Source organism: Oncorhynchus gorbuscha, unplaced genomic scaffold, assembly GCF_021184085.1.
Source record: "Oncorhynchus gorbuscha isolate QuinsamMale2020 ecotype Even-year unplaced genomic scaffold, OgorEven_v1.0 Un_scaffold_2598, whole genome shotgun sequence".
In the NCBI taxonomy this organism is placed as follows: Eukaryota; Metazoa; Chordata; class Actinopteri; order Salmoniformes; family Salmonidae; genus Oncorhynchus; species Oncorhynchus gorbuscha.
The window spans coordinates 20,972-42,725 of NW_025747064.1; the positions used below are offsets into that span (position 1 = coordinate 20,972).

Consider the following 21,754-nt stretch of genomic DNA (forward strand, 5'->3'; position numbering starts at 1 on the left):
ACCCTCCATCTCAGAGAACAACAGGAGGGAGAGGACAGAGAGAATCAGGCCATCCCTCCATCTCAGAGAACAACAGGAGGGAGAGGACAGAGAGAATCAGGCCATCCCTCCATCTCAGAGAACAACAGGAGGGAGAGGACAGAGAGAATCAGGCCCTCTCTCCATCTCAGAGAACAACAGGAGGGAGAGGACAGAGAGAATCAGGCCATCCCACCATCTCAGAGAACAACAGGAGGGAGAGGACAGAGAGAATCAGGCCATCCCTCCATCTCAGAGAACAACAGGAGGGAGAGGACAGAGAGAATCAGGCCATCCCTCCATCTCAGAGAACACCAGGAGGGAGAGGACAGAGAGAATCAGGTCATCCCTCCATCTCAGAGAACAACAGGAGGGAGAGGACAGAGAGAATCAGGCCATCCCTCCATCTCAGAGAACAACAGGACGGAGAGGACAGAGAGAATCAGGCCATCCCTCCATCTCAGAGAACAACAGGAGGGAGAGGACAGAGAGAATCAGGCCATCCCTCCACCATGTTCTGCCAAACCAGACCATGTCAAATCAGACCAGTCCTGACCAAGCCAAACCAGACCCAGTTCTGGTTTCTGCAGGGCTGTGGGGTTCGTGGGCTGAGGGATAGAGAAGGGTCATTGAAGGTTCAGAGTTTGTTGATCACCCTATCAGGCGGTTGTCTAGTGGTCTGACTCGTACATATCTATCTCATCTCAGAATGAGAACAGGGTTCAGAATGGAGGAGAGGACCCATTGTGATTGTCGTTTGGTGGAGATAGAGAAGACAGTAGCAGGAGCTGGTTGGTTTCAGGGGGAGAGGAGGAGGAGGGAGAGGAGTAATAGAGCCCTTTCAACCTTGACCCCTGACCTCTAACCCCTGACCCCTCTATGCCACAGAGGAGATCTGCTTGTCCTCAGGGTCTGCGTCACCCTCCCCGTCTCCCATCAGCGGCTGCCTCTTCTTCAGCTCTCGTTGATACTTGGCCATGAGGGAGGCATAGATACATCCGTAGGCCGCCGCCCCCCCACCATCATGATACACACGATGCCACACACCACCCGGCTATCACCACCGTCCCGATGGCCCTCCGCACGCTCACCGGCTGGTAGCGCCGCCGCACACAGTCCGGGACGGGCACCAGGTCGCCCGCAGAGGGGACTTCAGATTCGGATGTGGGGGCTCCGCCGGTGCCTCCGGAGCCGGTAGTTCGGCCGCAGGGCGGGGATGAACCCTCTTTTCCTCCGCTCCGCGTCCCCCCTCCTCCCCTGTTCTCGTCATCCAGTTGGAGGCAGTAGTTGAACATCTCCACTGGAACACCACGGATGTCCCGGCCTCGCAGGTCCTTAGGGAGGGTACACTCCACCCCATCTACCTTACCACCTGGAGGGAGAGAGAGGGGAGCAGGGGGAGGGATAGGACAGAGAGGGGGGAGGGGAGCAGGGGGGATAGGACAGAGAGTGGGGAGGGAGAGACAGGGAGAGAGAGAGAGAGAGAGAGAGAGAGAGAGAGGGGAGGGATAGGACAGAGAGAGGGGGGGGGTTGGACAGAGAGGGGGAGGGAGGGAGAGACAGGGAGAGAGAGAGAGAGAGAGAGAGGGGAGGGATAGGACAGAGAGGAGGGGGAGATAAATAAAATGTTATTCAGAGTAAAAGCATCAGATGGTATTTAGAGAGATAGACAGTGTGACACAGTGACAGAGAGAGACAGAGTGACAGAGAGAGACATTGTGACACAGTGACAGAGAGAGACAGAGTGACAGAGAGAGACATTGAGACAGAATTACAGAGAGAGTGAGAAAGAGAGAATTACCACCACACATCAGTCATCATCCTCCTGGTAAGTAAACAAGTTTGCAGTTTCATCAGAATGAATACAAATAAACAGCAACTGGCAGCCATTGTGGAGCCATGGGGGGTGTATGGTGGAACCAAGGGAAGGTCACAGCTAGCATGCAACAATACCACTCTACTCTACAGTGACTGCTCTCTGTCTGACTGACACTCAGGGTCTGCTGGCTGTATAACTGTCTGACAGGATTGGTGAAGCCCTCTAATATGTCAGTCTTTCCATGTTGAATCGGAGATGGGATGGATAATTGATGAGATGAGATCATAGCTACAGCAAGTGTCTGGACCAGGGTGTGGACGTGCCTCAGGGGAAGATCTAGCTATGTGTGTGAGGGGTTGTGTGTGTCAGTCAACATAAGGATTAGGTGACTCATTTGTTATCCCTATGGGAGGGAGGGAATGAGGGAGGGAAAGAGGGAGGGAAGGAGGGAGGGAGTGAGGGAGAAAGGGGGAGAGGGAGAAAGAGAGAGAGGGAGAAAGAGAGAGAGGGAGAAAGAGAGAGAGGGAAAAAGAGAGGGAGAAGAGAGAGAGAGAGGGAGAAAGAGAGAGAGGGAGAAAGAGGGAGAAAGAGAGAGAGGGAGAAAGAGGGAGAAAGAGAGGAAAAAAGAGAGGGAGAAAGAGAGAGGGAGAGAGAGAGAGAGAGAGAGAGAGAGAGAGAGAGAGATATAGGGAGGGAGAAAGAGAGAGAGAGAGAAAGAGGGAGGATGTGTGATATCCTGCCGCGTTTGTCTCAACATGTGTCAGGGATGAACGTCTTGCAACGGAACCATTTTATTTACAAACAAACACGCCCACTCATACTGTGGTTGAAACAGGGGACTTGGCCCCAGCTACTCCTTCAGAAGGAACCACTCATACTGTGGTTGAAACAGGGGACTTGGCCCCAGCTACTCCTTCAGAAGGAACCACTCATACTGTGGTTGAAACAGGGGACTTGGCCCCAGCTACTCCTTCAGAAGGAAGGGTATTAACAGAAGCTCCAGGAATAGAGGGGATTCAGTGGGGAGAAGAGCCCCAGTCTGAGAGGCCTGTCTCTGGGTAGATGCTCTCCCTCTCTTCCCTCTCCCACCTCTCCTCTCCTGGATGTGATGTGTGGGGGCAGATGGGTAGTAGCTGGGTATCAGGAACACGGGTGAAAACATGGACCTGCCTGCTCTCTCACTTCGTCACCTCAAACGCACACACACACACACACACACACACACACACACACACACACACACACACACACACACACACACACACACACACACACACACACACACACACACACGCACACACGCGCGCGCACACACGCGCACACGCGCGCGCGCCTGCTCTCTCTCCGTCACTTTAAATGGCCCCTTAAATACTAAAGAGAGAGGCCCGGTCCATCTGACAGTTTACTACTGGAAGTGTCAGCTTTATTTTTCAACCATCTAGTTGCCGAATTATGGTATTCCCTTGTAAGAGTGTGGAGTAAATTGTCTCCCCGGGCGAGAAGCCGAGAGGTCTCAGAGCTGGTAGGTTTTCGCTGTCCGAGACGGGGATGTAACGATCGGTCAGGACATGGTTCTATTCTACAGAGAAAGGGCATTAGGAAATCATGAGGACTAAAAGCTACGGCTGGCTGTTTGGACAGTTCCTATCTGTTAGGACGGTTCCTATCTGTTAGGACGGTTCCTATCTGTTAGGACGGTTCCTATCTGTTAGGAGGGTTCCTATCTGTTAGGACGGTTCCTATCTGTTAGGACTGTTCCTATCTGTTAGGACGGTTCCTATCTGTTAGGACTGTTCCTATCTGTTAGGACGGTTCCTATCTGTTAGGACTGTTCCTATCTGTTAGGACGGTTCCTATCTGTTAGGACTGTTCCTATCTGTTAGGACTGTTCCTATCTGTTAGGACGGTTCCTATCTGTTAGGACGGTTCCTATCTGTTAGGACTGTTCCTATCTGTTAGGACTGTTCCTATCTGTTAGGACGGTTCCTATCTGTTAGGACGGTTCCTATCTGTTAGGACGGTTCCTATCTGTTAGGACGGTTCCTATCTGTTAGGACGGTTCCTATCTGTTAGGACTGTTCCTATCTGTTAGGACTGTTCCTATCTGTTAGGACTGTTCCTATCTGTTAGGACTGTTCCTATCTGTTAGGAGGGTTCCTATCTGTTAGGACTGTTCCTATCTGTTAGGACGGTTCCTATCTGTTAGGACGGTCCCGCTCTGTTAGGACTGTTCCTATCTGTTAGGAGGGTTCCTATCTGTTAGGACTGTTCCTATCTGTTAGGACGGTTCCTATCTGTTAGGACGGTTCCTATCTGTTAGGAGGGTTCCTGTCTGTTAGGACGGTACTGCTCTGTTAGGACGGTTCCTGTCTGTTAGGACGGTTCCTGTCTGTTAGGACGGTTCCTGTCTGTTAGGACGGTTCCTATCTGTTAGGACGGTTCCTATCTGTTAGGACGGTTCCTATCTGTTAGGACTGTTCCTATCTGTTAGGAGGGTTCCTATCTGTTAGGACGGTTCCTATCTGTTAGGACTGTTCCTATCTGTTAGGACGGTTCCTATCTGTTAGGACTGTTCCTATCTGTTAGGACTGTTCCTATCTGTTAGGACGGTTCCTATCTGTTAGGACGGTTCCTATCTGTTAGGACTGTTCCTATCTGTTAGGACGGTTCCTATCTGTTAGGACGGTTCCTATCTGTTAGGACTGTTCCTATCTGTTAGGACTGTTCCTATCTGTTAGGACTGTTCCTATCTGTTAGGACTGTTCCTATCTGTTAGGAGGGTTCCTATCTGTTAGGACTGTTCCTATCTGTTAGGACGGTTCCTATCTGTTAGGACGGTCCCGCTCTGTTAGGACTGTTCCTATCTGTTAGGAGGGTTCCTATCTGTTAGGACTGTTCCTATCTGTTAGGACGGTTCCTATCTGTTAGGACGGTTCCTATCTGTTAGGAGGGTTCCTGTCTGTTAGGACGGTACTGCTCTGTTAGGACGGTTCCTGTCTGTTAGGACGGTTCCTGTCTGTTAGGACGGTTCCTGTCTGTTAGGACGGTTCCTATCTGTTAGGACGGTTCCTATCTGTTAGGACGGTTCCTATCTGTTAGGACTGTTCCTATCTGTTAGGAGGTTCCTATCTGTTAGGACGGTTCCTATCTGTTAGGACTGTTCCTATCTGTTAGGACGGTTCCTATCTGTTAGGACTGTTCCTATCTGTTAGGAGGGTTCCTATCTGTTAGGACGGTTCCTATCTGTTAGGACTGTTCCTATCTGTTAGGACGGTTCCTATCTGTTAGGACGGTTCCTATCTGTTAGGACTGTTCCTATCTGTTAGGAGGGTTCCTATCTGTTAGGACGGTTCCTATCTGTTAGGACTGTTCCTATCTGTTAGGACGGTTCCTATCTGTTAGGACTGTTCCTATCTGTTAGGACGGTTCCTATCTGTTAGGACTGTTCCTATCTGTTAGGACGGTTCCTATCTGTTAGGACTGTTCCTATCTGTTAGGACTGTTCCTATCTGTTAGGACGGTTCCTATCTGTTAGGACGGTTCCTATCTGTTAGGACTGTTCCTATCTGTTAGGACTGTTCCTATCTGTTAGGACGGTTCCTATCTGTTAGGACGGTTCCTATCTGTTAGGACTGTTCCTATCTGTTAGGACGGTTCCTATCTGTTAGGACGGTTCCTATCTGTTAGGACTGTTCCTATCTGTTAGGACTGTTCCTATCTGTTAGGACTGTTCCTATCTGTTAGGACTGTTCCTATCTGTTAGGAGGGTTCCTATCTGTTAGGACTGTTCCTATCTGTTAGGACGGTTCCTATCTGTTAGGACGGTCCCGCTCTGTTAGGACTGTTCCTATCTGTTAGGAGGGTTCCTATCTGTTAGGACTGTTCCTATCTGTTAGGACGGTTCCTATCTGTTAGGACGGTTCCTATCTGTTAGGAGGGTTCCTGTCTGTTAGGACGGTACTGCTCTGTTAGGACGGTTCCTGTCTGTTAGGACGGTTCCTGTCTGTTAGGACGGTTCCTGTCTGTTAGGACGGTACTGCTCTGTTAGGAGGGTTCCTATCTGTTAGGACGGTTCCTATCTGTTAGGAGGGTTCCTATCTGTTAGGACTGTTCCTATCTGTTAGGACGGTTCCTATCTGTTAGGACGGTTCCTGTCTGTTAGGACTGTTCCTATCTGTTAGGACGGTTCCTATCTGTTAGGAGGGTTCCTATCTGTTAGGACTGTTCCTATCTGTTAGGACGGTTCCTATCTGTTAGGACGGTTCCTGTCTGTTAGGAGGGTTCCTATCTGTTAGGACGGTTCCTATCTGTTAGGACGGTTCCTATCTGTTAGGACGGTTCCTATCTGTTAGGACGGTACTGCTCTGTTAGGACTGTTCCTATCTGTTAGGAGGGTTCCTATCTGTTAGGAGGGTTCCTATCTGTTAGGACGGTTCCTATCTGTTAGGACGGTTCCTATCTGTTAGGACGGTTCCTATCTGTTAGGACGGTACTGCTCTGTTAGGACTGTTCCTATCTGTTAGGAGGGTTCCTATCTGTTAGGACTGTTCCTATCTGTTAGGACGGTTCCTATCTGTTAGGACGGTTCCTGTCTGTTAGGAGGGTTCCTATCTGTTAGGACGGTTCCTATCTGTTAGGACGGTTCCTATCTGTTAGGACGGTTCCTATCTGTTAGGACGGTTCCTATCTGTTAGGACGGTACTGCTCTGTTAGGACTGTTCCTATCTGTTAGGAGGGTTCCTATCTGTTAGGAGGGTTCCTATCTGTTAGGACGGTTCCTATCTGTTAGGACGGTTCCTATCTGTTAGGACGGTTCCTATCTGTTAGGACGGTTCCTGTCTGTTAGGACGGTACTGCTCTGTTAGGACTGTTCCTATCTGTTAGGAGGGTTCCTATCTGTTAGGACTGTTCCTATCTGTTAGGACGGTTCCTATCTGTTAGGACGGTTCCTATCTGTTAGGAGGGTACCTATCTGTTAGGACGGTACTGCTCTGTTAGGACTGTTCCTATCTGTTAGGAGGGTTCCTATCTGTTAGGAGGGTTCCTATCTGTTAGGACGGTTCCTATCTGTTAGGACGGTTCCTATCTGTTAGGACGGTTCCTATCTGTTAGGACGGTTCCTATCTGTTAGGAGGGTTCCTATCTGTTAGGACGGTTCCTATCTGTTAGGACGGTTCCTGTCTGTTAGGACGGTTCCTATCTGTTAGGACGGTACTGCTCTGTTAGGACTGTTCCTATCTGTTAGGAGGGTTCCTATCTGTTAGGACGGTTCCTATCTGTTAGGACGGTTCCTATCTGTTAGGACGGTTCCTATCTGTTAGGAGGGTTCCTATCTGTTAGGACGGTTCCTATCTGTTAGGACGGTTCCTGTCTGTTAGGACGGTTCCTATCTGTTAGGACAGTTCCTATCTGTTAGGACGGTTCCTATCTGTTAGGACGGTTCCTATCTGTTAGGACGGTTCCTATCTGTTAGGACGGTTCCTATCTGTTAGGAGGGTTCCTATCTGTTAGGACGGTTCCTATCTGTTAGGACGGTTCCTATCTGTTAGGACGGTTCCTATCTGTTAGGAGGGTTCCTATCTGTTAGGACGGTTCCTATCTGTTAGGACGGTTCCTGTCTGTTAGGACGGTTCCTATCTGTTAGGACGGTTCCTATCTGTTAGGACGGTTCCTATCTGTTAGGACGGTTCCTGTCTGTTAGGACGGTACTGCTCTGTTAGGACGGTTCCTGTCTGTTAGGACGGTTCCTGTCTGTTAGGACGGTTCCTGTCTGTTAGGACGGTACTGCTCTGTTAGGAGGGTTCCTATCTGTTAGGAGGGTTCCTATCTGTTAGGAGGGTTCCTATCTGTTAGGACGGTTCCTATCTGTTAGGACGGTTCCTGTCTGTTAGGACGGTTCCTATCTGTTAGGACGGTTCCTATCTGTTAGACGGTTCCTATCTGTTAGGACGGTTCCTATCTGTTAGGACGGTTCCTGTCTGTTAGGACGGTTCCTATCTGTTAGGACGGTTCCTATCTGTTAGGACGGTTCCTATCTGTTAGGACGGTTCCTGTCTGTTAGGACGGTTCCTATCTGTTAGGACGGTTCCTGTCTGTTAGGACGGTTCCTATCTGTTAGGACGGTTCCTATCTGTTAGGACGGTTCCTATCTGTTAGGACGGTTCCTATCTGTTAGGAGGGTTCCTGTCTGTTAGGACGGTTCCTATCTGTTAGGAGGGTTCCTATCTGTTAGGACGGTTCCTATCTGTTAGGACGGTTCCTATCTGTTAGGACGGTTCCTATCTGTTAGGAGGGTTCCTATCTGTTAGGACGGTTCCTATCTGTTAGGACGGTTCCTGTCTGTTAGGACGGTTCCTATCTGTTAGGACGGTTCCTATCTGTTAGGACGGTTCCTATCTGTTAGGACGGTTCCTGTCTGTTAGGACGGTACTGCTCTGTTAGGACGGTTCCTGTCTGTTAGGACGGTTCCTGTCTGTTAGGACGGTTCCTGTCTGTTAGGACGGTACTGCTCTGTTAGGAGGGTTCCTATCTGTTAGGAGGGTTCCTATCTGTTAGGAGGGTTCCTATCTGTTAGGACGGTTCCTATCTGTTAGGACGGTTCCTGTCTGTTAGGACGGTTCCTATCTGTTAGGACGGTTCCTATCTGTTAGGACGGTTCCTATCTGTTAGGACGGTTCCTATCTGTTAGGACGGTTCCTGTCTGTTAGGACGGTTCCTATCTGTTAGGACGGTTCCTATCTGTTAGGACGGTTCCTATCTGTTAGGACGGTTCCTGTCTGTTAGGACGGTTCCTATCTGTTAGGACGGTTCCTGTCTGTTAGGACGGTTCCTATCTGTTAGGACGGTTCCTATCTGTTAGGACGGTTCCTATCTGTTAGGACGGTTCCTATCTGTTAGGAGGGTTCCTGTCTGTTAGGACGGTACTGCTCTGTTAGGACGGTTCCTGTCTGTTAGGACGGTTCCTGTCTGTTAGGACGGTTCCTGTCTGTTAGGACGGTTCCTGTCTGTTAGGACGGTACTGCTCTGTTAGGACGGTTCCTGTCTGTTAGGACGGTTCCTGTCTGTTAGGACGGTTCCTATCTGTTAGGACGGTTCCTGTCTGTTAGGACGGTACTGCTCTGTTAGGACGGTTCCTGTCTGTTAGGACGGTTCCTGTCTGTTAGGACGGTTCCTATCTGTTAGGACAGTTCCTGTCTGTTAGGACGGTTCCTATCTGTTAGGACGGTTCCTGTCTGTTAGGACGGTTCCTGTCTGTTAGGACGGTTCCTATCTGTTAGGACAGTTCCTGTCTGTTAGGACGGTTCCTATCTGTTAGGACGGTCCCTGTCTGTTAGGACGGTACCTCTCTGTTTCAATGCCACAACAGAAGGAGATCACTAATTTTAAATTAGATTCAACTTTATTGTCATTAAACAAGTACAAGTACAACGAAATGCATCTAGCATCTGACCAGAAGTGTAAATAAAGAGTACAAAAAATGTGAAACAAATAGATACAGTTCCTGTCTGTTAGGACAAATAGATACAGTTCCTGTCTGTTAGGACAAGTAGATACAGTTCCTGTTTGTTAGGACAAGTAGATACAGTTCCTGTCTGTTAGGACAAGTAGATACAGTTCCTGTCTGTTAGGACAAGTAGATACAGTTCCTGTTTGTTAGGACAAGTAGATACAGTTCCTGTCTGTTAGGACAAGTAGATACAGTTCCTGTCTGTTAGGACAAGTAGATACAGTTCCTGTCTGTTAGGACAAGTAGATACAGTTCCTGTCTGTTAGGACAAGTAGATACAGTTCCTGTTTGTTAGGACAAGTGGATACAGTTCCTGTCTGTTAGGACAAGTAGATACAGTTCCTGTCTGTTAGGACAAGTAGATACAGTTCCTGTTTGTTAGGACAAGTAGATACAGTTCCTGTCTGTTAGGACAAGTAGATACAGTTCCTGTATGTTAGGACAAGTAGATACAGTGTTATTAAGTGGGATGTGTAAATGTGCATTGAAGGCAAACGACAAGTACAAGGAGGCAACTCATATGCAGGGCTGGCAACCATGAGGTGTCCGAGGTAGACATGTACATGTGACTCCATGAGAGGAGTTTCCCTGACATTGCCATAGGCCTGTAAAATCTGTGACTCTCGTCTTAATCTACCCCACCAAACCAACTCCCAACTGGGGTAGAGTATATATAAATACACAGGTGGGTTCCCAAAGGACTGCTTAGCAGTAAGTAGTTAGTAGAGTGTAGAAGAGTAGAGGCTTGAGTACAGTAAAGACCGTATCATTTACAGGAAGTCATTCTAAACATACAGGAAACCCATCCACCCTCCCTCCGTCCTTCCCAAACCCTGACCCAAAACCAACCCTTCAGCCGTTCACCCTCCCTCCCTCCCTCCGTCCTTCCCAAACCCTGACCCAAAACCAACCCTTCAGCCATTCACCCTCCCTCCCTCCCTCCCTCCGTCCTTCCCAAACCCTGACCCAAAACCAACCCTTCAGCCGTTCACCCTCCCTCCGTCCTTCCCTGACCCAAAACAAACCTTTCAGCCACTCACCCTCCCTCCCTCCGTCCTTCTCAAACCTAGACCCAAAACCAACCCTTCAGCTGCTCACCCTCCCTCCCTCCGTCCTTCCCGAACCCTGACTCAAAACCAACCCTTCGTCCTTCCCAAACCCTGACCCAAAACCAACCCTTCAGCCGCTCACCTCTGTACAGCAGCCACTCCATCCAGTGCTTGAAGTCCCTCAGGTTGCAGTCACACTCCCAGGGGTTAGCCCCTAGCTGAAGAGACTGGAGATTAGCCAGGGGCTCAAAGGCTGCTCTCTCCAGGGCATGGAGCCTGTTCCCGGCCACAGAGAGCCACGTCAGCCCCTGCAGCTCATCCAGCAGACCCAGGGGGATGTCAGACAGCCCGTTGAGGGAGACATCTAGCTTCCTCAGCCCCACCAGTCCCTGGAAGAGATCCCTATCCAAGGCCCTAAGACTGTTGTTGTGGAGGGTCAGATCTGATAGATTCCCCAGGTCCTTGAAGAGCACTGGGGGAAGATTATCCAGGTAGTTGTTGGAGAGATCCAGTCGCTCCAGGGAGGTGAGGTGAGCGAAGGACCCTGGACCCAGGGAGGAGAGGTGGTTGTTGGAGAGATCCAGTCGCTCCAGGGAGGTGAGGTTAGCGAAGGACCCTGGACCCAGGGAGGAGAGGTGGTTGTTGGAGAGATCCAGTCGCTCCAGGGAGGTGAGGTTAGCGAAGGACCCTGGACCCAGGGAGGAGAGGTGGTTGTTGGAGAGATCCAGTCGCTTCAGGGAGGTGAGGTGAGCGAAGGACCCTGGACCCAGGGAGGAGAGGTGGTTGTTGGAGAGATCCAGTCGCTCCAGGGAGGTGAGGTTAGCGAAGGACCCTGGACCCAGGGAGGAGAGATGGTTGTTGGGCAGCAGGAGGGTGTGGGCGGTGACGGGGAGATGGGTGAGGGCGGGCATGGAGAGCAGGCCGCGCCCGCTGCAGTCTACGTCGGTGGCGTTGCAGAAGCAGGTCGGAGGACAGGCGGTGGTTAGATCCACCAGGGAAGACAGGACACACAGGAGACACAGCAGAACTGGAGACAGACGGAGAGATATAAGGGTCAGAGGTCAATAAGGCAGAAACCAATCTGCCTGTGAAATCATTGTACATTGCAGAATGCAACTGAAGAGAGAGAGGGACAGAGACAAAGATACAGGGTTAAAGAGAGAGACCCACATGACCAAAAGATACAGGGTCAGAGAGGGCTGAACCCTTAGCATCTACTGTTTGGTTAGAATAGATGGTTGGGCTGAACCCTTAGCATCTACTGTTTGGTAAGATTAGATGGTTGGGCTGAACCCTTAGCATCTACTGTTTGGTTAGAATAGATGGTTGGGCTGAACCCTTAGCATCTACTGTTTGGTTAGAATAGATGGTTGGGCTGAACCCTTAGCATCTACTGTTTGGTTAGAATAGATGGTTGGGCTGAACACTTAGCATCTACTGTTTGGTTAGAATAGATGGTTGGGCTGAAACCTATGCATCTACTGTTTGGTTAGAATAGATGGTTGGGCTGAACCCCTTAGCATCTACTGGTTGTTTGTTGTCTGACTGAGAGGACATTAGCTAAGTGTCTGGCTGTTGTCTGACTGAGAGAGGACATTAGCTAAGTGTATGGTTGTTGTCTGACTGAGAGGACATTAGCTAAGTGTCTGGCTGTTGTCTGACAGAGAGGACATTAGCTAAGTGTATGGTTGTTGTCTGAATGAGAGAGGACATTAGCTAAGTGTCTGTTTGGTTGTTGTCTGGCTGAAGACATTAGCTAAGTGTCTGTTTGTTGTCTGACTGAGAGAGGACATTAGCTCAGTGTCTGGTTGTTGTCTGACTGAGAGAGGACATTAGCTCAGTGTCTGGTTGTTGTCTGACTGAGAGAAGACATTAGCTAAGTGTCTGTTTGTTGTCTGACTGAGAGAGGACATTAGCTAAGTGTCTGGTTGTTGTCTGACTGAGAGAGGACATTAGCTAAGTGTCTGGTTGTTGTCTGACTGAGAGAGGACATTAGCTAAGTGTCTGGTTGTTGTCTGACTGAGAGAGGACATTAGCTAAGTCTATGGTTGTTGTCTGACAGAGAGGACATTAGCTAAGTGTATGGATGTTGTCTGACTGAGAGAGGACATTAGCTAAGTGTATGGTTGTTGTCTGACTGAGAGAGGACATTAGCTAAGTGTCTGGTTGTTGTCTGACTGAGAGAGGACATTAGCTAAGTGTATGGTTGTTGTCTGACTGAGAGAGGACATTAGCTAAGTGTCTGGTTGTTGTCTGACAGAGAGGACATTAGCTAAGTGTCTGTTTGGTTGTTGTCTGACTGAGAGAGGACATTAGCTAAGTGTTTGGTTGTTGTCTGACTGAGAGAGGACATTAGCTAAGTGTCTGGTTGTTGTCTGACTGAGAGAGGACATTAGCTAAGTGTCTGTTTGGTTGTTGTCTGACTGAGAGAGGACATTAGCTAAGTGTCTGTTTGGTTGCTGTCTGACTGAGAGAGGACATTAGCTAAGTGTCTGTTTGGTTGTTGTCTGACTGAGAGAGGACATTAGCTAAGTGTCTGTTTGGTTGTTGTCTGACTGAGAGAGGACATTAGCTAAGTGTCTGTTTGGTTGTTGTCTGACTGAGAGAGGACATTAGCTAAGTGTCTGTTTGGTTGTTGTCTGACTGAGAGAGGACATTAGCTAAGTGTCTGTTTGGTTGTTGTCTGACTGAGAGAGGACATTAGCTAAGTGTCTGTTTGGTTGTTGTCTGACTGAGAGAGGACATTAGCTAAGTGTATGGATGTTGTCTGACTGAGAGAGGACATTAGCTAAGTCTATGGTTGTTGTCTGACTGAGAGAGGACATTAGCTAAGTGTATGGATGTTGTCTGACTGAGAGAGGACATTAGCTAAGTCTATGGTTGTTGTCTGACAGAGAGGACATTAGCTAAGTGTATGGATGTTGTCTGACTGAGAGAGGACATTAGCTAAGTGTCTGGTTGTTGTCTGACTGAGAGAGGACATTAGCTAAGTGTATGGTTGTTGTCTGACTGAGAGAGGACATTAGCTAAGTGTCTGTTTGGTTGTTGTCTGACTGAGAGAGGACATTAGCTAAGTGTCTGTTTGTTGTCTGACTGAGAGAGGACATTAGCTAAGTGTCTGTTTGGTTGTTGTCTGACTGAGAGAGGACATTAGCTAAGTGTCTTGTTGTTGTCTGACTGAGAGAGGACATTAGCTAAGTGTCTGTTTGGTTGTTGTCTGACTGAGAGAGGACATTAGCTAAGTGTCTGGTTGTTGTCTGACTGAGAGAGGACATTAGCTAAGTGTCTGTTTGGTTGTTGTCTGACTGAGAGAGGACATTAGCTAAGTGTCTGTTTGGTTGTTGTCTGACTGAGATAGGACATTAGCTAAGTGTCTGTTTGGTTGTTTACTGACTGAGAGAGGACATTAGCTAAGTGTCTGTTTGTTGTCTGACTGAGAGAGGACATTAGCTAAGTGTCTGTTTGGTTGTTGTCTGACTGAGAGAGGACATTAGCTAAGTGTCTTGTTGTTGTCTGACTGAGAGAGGACATTAGCTAAGTGTCTGTTTGGTTGTTGTCTGACTGAGAGAGGACATTAGCTAAGTGTCTGGTTGTTGTCTGACTGAGAGAGGACATTAGCTAAGTGTCTGTTTGGTTGTTGTCTGACTGAGAGAGGACATTAGCTAAGTGTCTGTTTGGTTGTTGTCTGACTGAGATAGGACATTAGCTAAGTGTCTGTTTGGTTGTTTACTGACTGAGAGAGGACATTAGCTAAGTGTCTGTTTGGTTGTTGTCTGACTGAGAGGACATTAGCTAAGTGTCTGGTTGTTGTCTGACTGAGAGAGGACATTAGCTAAGTGTCTGGATGTTGTCTGACTGAGAGAGGACATTAGCTAAGTGTCTGTTTGTTGTCTGACTGAGAGAGGACATTAGCTAAGTGTCTGGCTGTTGTCTGACATAGAGGACATTAGCTAAGTGTCTGGTTGTTGTCTGACTGAGAGAGGACATTAGCTAAGTCTATGGTTGTTGTCTGACATAGAGGACATTAGCTAAGTGTCTGGTTGTTGTCTGACTGAGAGAGGACATTAGCTAAGTGTCTGGTTGTTGTCTGACAGAGAGGACATTAGCTAAGTGTATGGTTGTTGTCTGACTGAGAGGACATTAGCTAAGTGTCTGGCTGTTGTCTGACAGAGAGGACATTAGCTAAGTGTATGGTTGTTGTCTGAATGAGAGAGGACATTAGCTAAGTGTCTGTTTGGTTGTTGTCTGGCTGAAGACATTAGCTAAGTGTCTGTTTGTTGTCTGACTGAGAGAGGACATTAGCTCAGTGTCTGGTTGTTGTCTGACTGAGAGAGGACATTAGCTCAGTGTCTGGTTGTTGTCTGACTGAGAGAAGACATTAGCTAAGTGTCTGTTTGTTGTCTGACTGAGAGAGGACATTAGCTAAGTGTCTGGTTGTTGTCTGACTGAGAGAGGACATTAGCTAAGTGTCTGGTTGTTGTCTGACTGAGAGAGGACATTAGCTAAGTGTCTGGTTGTTGTCTGACTGAGAGAGGACATTAGCTAAGTCTATGGTTGTTGTCTGACAGAGAGGACATTAGCTAAGTGTATGGATGTTGTCTGACTGAGAGAGGACATTAGCTAAGTGTCTGTTTGGTTGTTGTCTGACTGAGAGAGGACATTAGCTAAGTGTCTGGTTGTTGTCTGACTGAGAGAGGACATTAGCTAAGTGTCTGTTTGGTTGTTGTCTGACTGAGAGAGGACATTAGCTAAGTGTCTGTTTGGTTGTTGTCTGACTGAGATAGGACATTAGCTAAGTGTCTGTTTGGTTGTTTACTGACTGAGAGAGGACATTAGCTAAGTGTCTGTTTGTTGTCTGACTGAGAGAGGACATTAGCTAAGTGTCTGTTTGGTTGTTGTCTGACTGAGAGAGGACATTAGCTAAGTGTCTTGTTGTTGTCTGACTGAGAGAGGACATTAGCTAAGTGTCTGTTTGGTTGTTGTCTGACTGAGAGAGGACATTAGCTAAGTGTCTGGTTGTTGTCTGACTGAGAGAGGACATTAGCTAAGTGTCTGTTTGGTTGTTGTCTGACTGAGAGAGGACATTAGCTAAGTGTCTGTTTGGTTGTTGTCTGACTGAGATAGGACATTAGCTAAGTGTCTGTTTGGTTGTTTACTGACTGAGAGAGGACATTAGCTAAGTGTCTGTTTGGTTGTTGTCTGACTGAGAGGACATTAGCTAAGTGTCTGGTTGTTGTCTGACTGAGAGAGGACATTAGCTAAGTGTCTGGATGTTGTCTGACTGAGAGAGGACATTAGCTAAGTGTCTGTTTGTTGTCTGACTGAGAGAGGACATTAGCTAAGTGTCTGGCTGTTGTCTGACATAGAGGACATTAGCTAAGTGTCTGGTTGTTGTCTGACTGAGAGAGGACATTAGCTAAGTCTATGGTTGTTGTCTGACATAGAGGACATTAGCTAAGTGTCTGGTTGTTGTCTGACTGAGAGAGGACATTAGCTAAGTGTCTGGTTGTTGTCTGACAGAGAGGACATTAGCTAAGTGTATGGTTGTTGTCTGACTGAGAGGACATTAGCTAAGTGTCTGGCTGTTGTCTGACAGAGAGGACATTAGCTAAGTGTATGGTTGTTGTCTGAATGAGAGAGGACATTAGCTAAGTGTCTGTTTGGTTGTTGTCTGGCTGAAGACATTAGCTAAGTGTCTGTTTGTTGTCTGACTGAGAGAGGACATTAGCTCAGTGTCTGGTTGTTGTCTGACTGAGAGAGGACATTAGCTCAGTGTCTGGTTGTTGTCTGACTGAGAGAAGACATTAGCTAAGTGTCTGTTTGTTGTCTGACTGAGAGAGGACATTAGCTAAGTGTCTGGTTGTTGTCTGACTGAGAGAGGACATTAGCTAAGTGTCTGGTTGTTGTCTGACTGAGAGAGGACATTAGCTAAGTGTCTGGTTGTTGTCTGACTGAGAGAGGACATTAGCTAAGTCTATGGTTGTTGTCTGACAGAGAGGACATTAGCTAAGTGTATGGATGTTGTCTGACTGAGAGAGGACATTAGCTAAGTGTATGGTTGTTGTCTGACTGAGAGAGGACATTAGCTAAGTGTCTGGTTGTTGTCTGACTGAGAGAGGACATTAGCTAAGTGTATGGTTGTTGTCTGACTGAGAGAGGACATTAGCTAAGTGTCTGGTTGTTGTCTGACAGAGAGGACATTAGCTAAGTGTCTGTTTGGTTGTTGTCTGACTGAGAGAGGACATTAGCTAAGTGTTTGGTTGTTGTCTGACTGAGAGAGGACATTAGCTAAGTGTCTGGTTGTTGTCTGACTGAGAGAGGACATTAGCTAAGTGTCTGTTTGGTTGTTGTCTGACTGAGAGAGGACATTAGCTAAGTGTCTGTTTGGTTGCTGTCTGACTGAGAGAGGACATTAGCTAAGTGTCTGTTTGGTTGTTGTCTGACTGAGAGAGGACATTAGCTAAGTGTCTGTTTGGTTGTTGTCTGACTGAGAGAGGACATTAGCTAAGTGTCTGTTTGGTTGTTGTCTGACTGAGAGAGGACATTAGCTAAGTGTCTGTTTGGTTGTTGTCTGACTGAGAGAGGACATTAGCTAAGTGTCTGTTTGGTTGTTGTCTGACTGAGAGAGGACATTAGCTAAGTGTCTGTTTGGTTGTTGTCTGACTGAGAGAGGACATTAGCTAAGTGTATGGATGTTGTCTGACTGAGAGAGGACATTAGCTAAGTCTATGGTTGTTGTCTGACTGAGAGAGGACATTAGCTAAGTGTATGGATGTTGTCTGACTGAGAGAGGACATTAGCTAAGTCTATGGTTGTTGTCTGACAGAGAGGACATTAGCTAAGTGTATGGATGTTGTCTGACTGAGAGAGGACATTAGCTAAGTGTCTGGTTGTTGTCTGACTGAGAGAGGACATTAGCTAAGTGTATGGTTGTTGTCTGACTGAGAGAGGACATTAGCTAAGTGTCTGTTTGGTTGTTGTCTGACTGAGAGAGGACATTAGCTAAGTGTCTGTTTGTTGTCTGACTGAGAGAGGACATTAGCTAAGTGTCTGTTTGGTTGTTGTCTGACTGAGAGAGGACATTAGCTAAGTGTCTTGTTGTTGTCTGACTGAGAGAGGACATTAGCTAAGTGTCTGTTTGGTTGTTGTCTGACTGAGAGAGGACATTAGCTAAGTGTCTGGTTGTTGTCTGACTGAGAGAGGACATTAGCTAAGTGTCTGTTTGGTTGTTGTCTGACTGAGAGAGGACATTAGATAAGTGTCTGTTTGGTTGTTGTCTGACTGAGATAGGACATTAGCTAAGTGTCTGTTTGGTTGTTTACTGACTGAGAGAGGACATTAGCTAAGTGTCTGTTTGGTTGTTGTCTGACTGAGAGGACATTAGCTAAGTGTCTGGTTGTTGTCTGACTGAGAGAGGACATTAGCTAAGTGTCTGGATGTTGTCTGACTGAGAGAGGACATTAGCTAAGTGTCTGTTTGTTGTCTGACTGAGAGAGGACATTAGCTAAGTGTCTGGCTGTTGTCTGACATAGAGGACATTAGCTAAGTGTCTGGTTGTTGTCTGACTGAGAGAGGACATTAGCTAAGTGTCTGTTTGGTTGTTGTCTGGCTGAAGACATTAGCTAAGTGTCTGTTTGTTGTCTGACTGAGAGAGGACATTAGCTCAGTGTCTGGTTGTTGTCTGACTGAGAGAAGACATTAGCTAAGTGTCTGTTTGTTGTCTGACTGAGAGAGGACATTAGCTAAGTCTATGGTTGTTGTCTGACTGAGAGAGGACATTAGCTAAGTGTATGGATGTTGTCTGACTGAGAGAGGACATTAGCTAAGTCTATGGTTGTTGTCTGACAGAGAGGACATTAGCTAAGTGTATGGATGTTGTCTGACTGAGAGAGGACATTAGCTAAGTGTCTGGTTGTTGTCTGACTGAGAGAGGACATTAGCTAAGTGTATGGTTGTTGTCTGACTGAGAGAGGACATTAGCTAAGTGTCTGTTTGGTTGTTGTCTGACTGAGAGAGGACATTAGCTAAGTGTCTGTTTGTTGTCTGACTGAGAGAGGACATTAGCTAAGTGTCTGTTTGGTTGTTGTCTGACTGAGAGAGGACATTAGCTAAGTGTCTTGTTGTTGTCTGACTGAGAGAGGACATTAGCTAAGTGTCTGTTTGGTTGTTGTCTGACTGAGAGAGGACATTAGCTAAGTGTCTGGTTGTTGTCTGACTGAGAGAGGACATTAGCTAAGTGTCTGTTTGGTTGTTGTCTGACTGAGAGAGGACATTAGATAAGTGTCTGTTTGGTTGTTGTCTGACTGAGATAGGACATTAGCTAAGTGTCTGTTTGGTTGTTTACTGACTGAGAGAGGACATTAGCTAAGTGTCTGTTTGGTTGTTGTCTGACTGAGAGGACATTAGCTAAGTGTCTGGTTGTTGTCTGACTGAGAGAGGACATTAGCTAAGTGTCTGGATGTTGTCTGACTGAGAGAGGACATTAGCTAAGTGTCTGTTTGTTGTCTGACTGAGAGAGGACATTAGCTAAGTGTCTGGCTGTTGTCTGACATAGAGGACATTAGCTAAGTGTCTGGTTGTTGTCTGACTGAGAGAGGACATTAGCTAAGTGTCTGTTTGGTTGTTGTCTGGCTGAAGACATTAGCTAAGTGTCTGTTTGTTGTCTGACTGAGAGAGGACATTAGCTCAGTGTCTGGTTGTTGTCTGACTGAGAGAAGACATTAGCTAAGTGTCTGTTTGTTGTCTGACTGAGAGAGGACATTAGCTAAGTGTCTGGTTGTTGTCTGACTGAGAGAGGACATTAGCTAAGTGTCTGGTTGTTGTCTGACTGAGAGAGGACATTAGCTAAGTGTCTGTTTGTTGTCTGACTGAGAGAGGACATTAGCTAAGTGTCTGGTTGTTGTCTGACTGAGAGAGGACATTAGCTAAGTGTCTGGTTGTTGTCTGACTGAGAGAGGACATTAGCTAAGTCTATGGTTGTTGTCTGACAGAGAGGACATTAGCTAAGTGTATGGATGTTGTCTGACTGAGAGAGGACATTAGCTAAGTGTATGGTTGTTGTCTGACTGAGAGAGGACATTAGCTAAGTGTCTGGTTGTTGTCTGACTGAGAGAGGACATTAGCTAAGTGTATGGTTGTTGTCTGACTGAGAGAGGACATTAGCTAAGTGTCTGGTTGTTGTCTGACAGAGAGGACATTAGCTAAGTGTCTGTTTGGTTGTTGTCTGACTGAGAGAGGACATTAGCTAAGTGTTTGGTTGTTGTCTGACTGAGAGAGGACATTAGCTAAGTGTCTGGTTGTTGTCTGACTGAGAGAGGACATTAGCTAAGTGTCTGTTTGGTTGTTGTCTGACTGAGAGAGGACATTAGCTAAGTGTCTGTTTGGTTGCTGTCTGACTGAGAGAGGACATTAGCTAAGTGTCTGTTTGGTTGTTGTCTGACTGAGAGAGGACATTAGCTAAGTGTCTGTTTGGTTGTTGTCTGACTGAGAGAGGACATTAGCTAAGTGTCTGTTTGGTTGTTGTCTGACTGAGAGAGGACATTAGCTAAGTGTCTGTTTGGTTGTTGTCTGACTGAGAGAGGACATTAGCTAAGTGTCTGTTTGGTTGTTGTCTGACTGAGAGAGGACATTAGCTAAGTGTCTGTTTGGTTGTTGTCTGACTGAGAGAGGACATTAGCTAAGTGTATGGATGTTGTCTGACTGAGAGAGGACATTAGCTAAGTCTATGGTTGTTGTCTGACTGAGAGAGGACATTAGCTAAGTGTATGGATGTTGTCTGACTGAGAGAGGACATTAGCTAAGTCTATGGTTGTTGTCTGACAGAGAGGACATTAGCTAAGTGTATGGATGTTGTCTGACTGAGAGAGGACATTAGCTAAGTGTCTGGTTGTTGTCTGACTGAGAGAGGACATTAGCTAAGTGTATGGTTGTTGTCTGACTGAGAGAGGACATTAGCTAAGTGTCTGTTTGGTTGTTGTCTGACTGAGAGAGGACATTAGCTAAGTGTCTGTTTGTTGTCTGACTGAGAGAGGACATTAGCTAAGTGTCTGTTTGGTTGTTGTCTGACTGAGAGAGGACATTAGCTAAGTGTCTTGTTGTTGTCTGACTGAGAGAGGACATTAGCTAAGTGTCTGTTTGGTTGTTGTCTGACTGAGAGAGGACATTAGCTAAGTGTCTGGTTGTTGTCTGACTGAGAGAGGACATTAGCTAAGTGTCTGTTTGGTTGTTGTCTGACTGAGAGAGGACATTAGATAAGTGTCTGTTTGGTTGTTGTCTGACTGAGATAGGACATTAGCTAAGTGTCTGTTTGGTTGTTTACTGACTGAGAGAGGACATTAGCTAAGTGTCTGTTTGGTTGTTGTCTGACTGAGAGGACATTAGCTAAGTGTCTGGTTGTTGTCTGACTGAGAGAGGACATTAGCTAAGTGTCTGGATGTTGTCTGACTGAGAGAGGACATTAGCTAAGTGTCTGTTTGTTGTCTGACTGAGAGAGGACATTAGCTAAGTGTCTGGCTGTTGTCTGACATAGAGGACATTAGCTAAGTGTCTGGTTGTTGTCTGACTGAGAGAGGACATTAGCTAAGTGTCTGTTTGGTTGTTGTCTGGCTGAAGACATTAGCTAAGTGTCTGTTTGTTGTCTGACTGAGAGAGGACATTAGCTCAGTGTCTGGTTGTTGTCTGACTGAGAGATGACATTAGCTAAGTGTCTGTTTGGTTGTTTTCTGACAGAGAGGACATTAGCTAAGTGTCTGGTTGTTGTCTGACTGAGAGAGGACATTAGCTAAGTGTCTGGTTGTTGTCTGACAGAGAGGACATTAGTTAAGTGTATGGATGTTGTCTGACTGAGAGAGGACATTAGCTAAGTGTCTGGTTGTTGTCTGACAGAGAGGACATTAGTTAAGTGTATGGATGTTGTCTGACTGAGAGAGGACATTAGCTAAGTCTATGGTTGTTGTCTGACATAGAGGACATTAGCTAAGTGTCTGGTTGTTGTCTGACTGAGAGAGGACATTAGCTAAGTGTCTGGTTGTTGTCTGACAGAGAGGACATTAGTTAAGTGTATGGATGTTGTCTGACTGAGAGAGGACATTAGCTAAGTCTATGGTTGTTGTCTGACAGAGAGGACATTAGCTAAGTGTCTGGATGTTGTCTGACAGAGAGAGGACATTAGCTAAGTCTATGGTTGTTGTCTGACAGAGAGGACATTAGCTAAGTGTCTGGTTGGATGTTGATAGCTTCCTATTACTTTGGTCATTATATCCAGTCACACACAGTGTGGGAGTGGGGAGGTGTCAATCAGTGAGTGTGTGAGTGTGTGAGTGTGTGAGTGTGTGACTGTGTGACTGTGTGAGTGTGTGACTG

The 21,754-nt window shown here is 46.9% G+C and overlaps 1 pseudogene; it reads right to left on the minus strand.

Annotated features, from left to right (window-relative positions):
- Positions 1-397: 397 nt before the first annotated feature.
- LOC124026108 overlaps positions 398-21,754 on the minus strand; it is a 49,236-nt pseudogene continuing 27,879 nt past the window's right edge.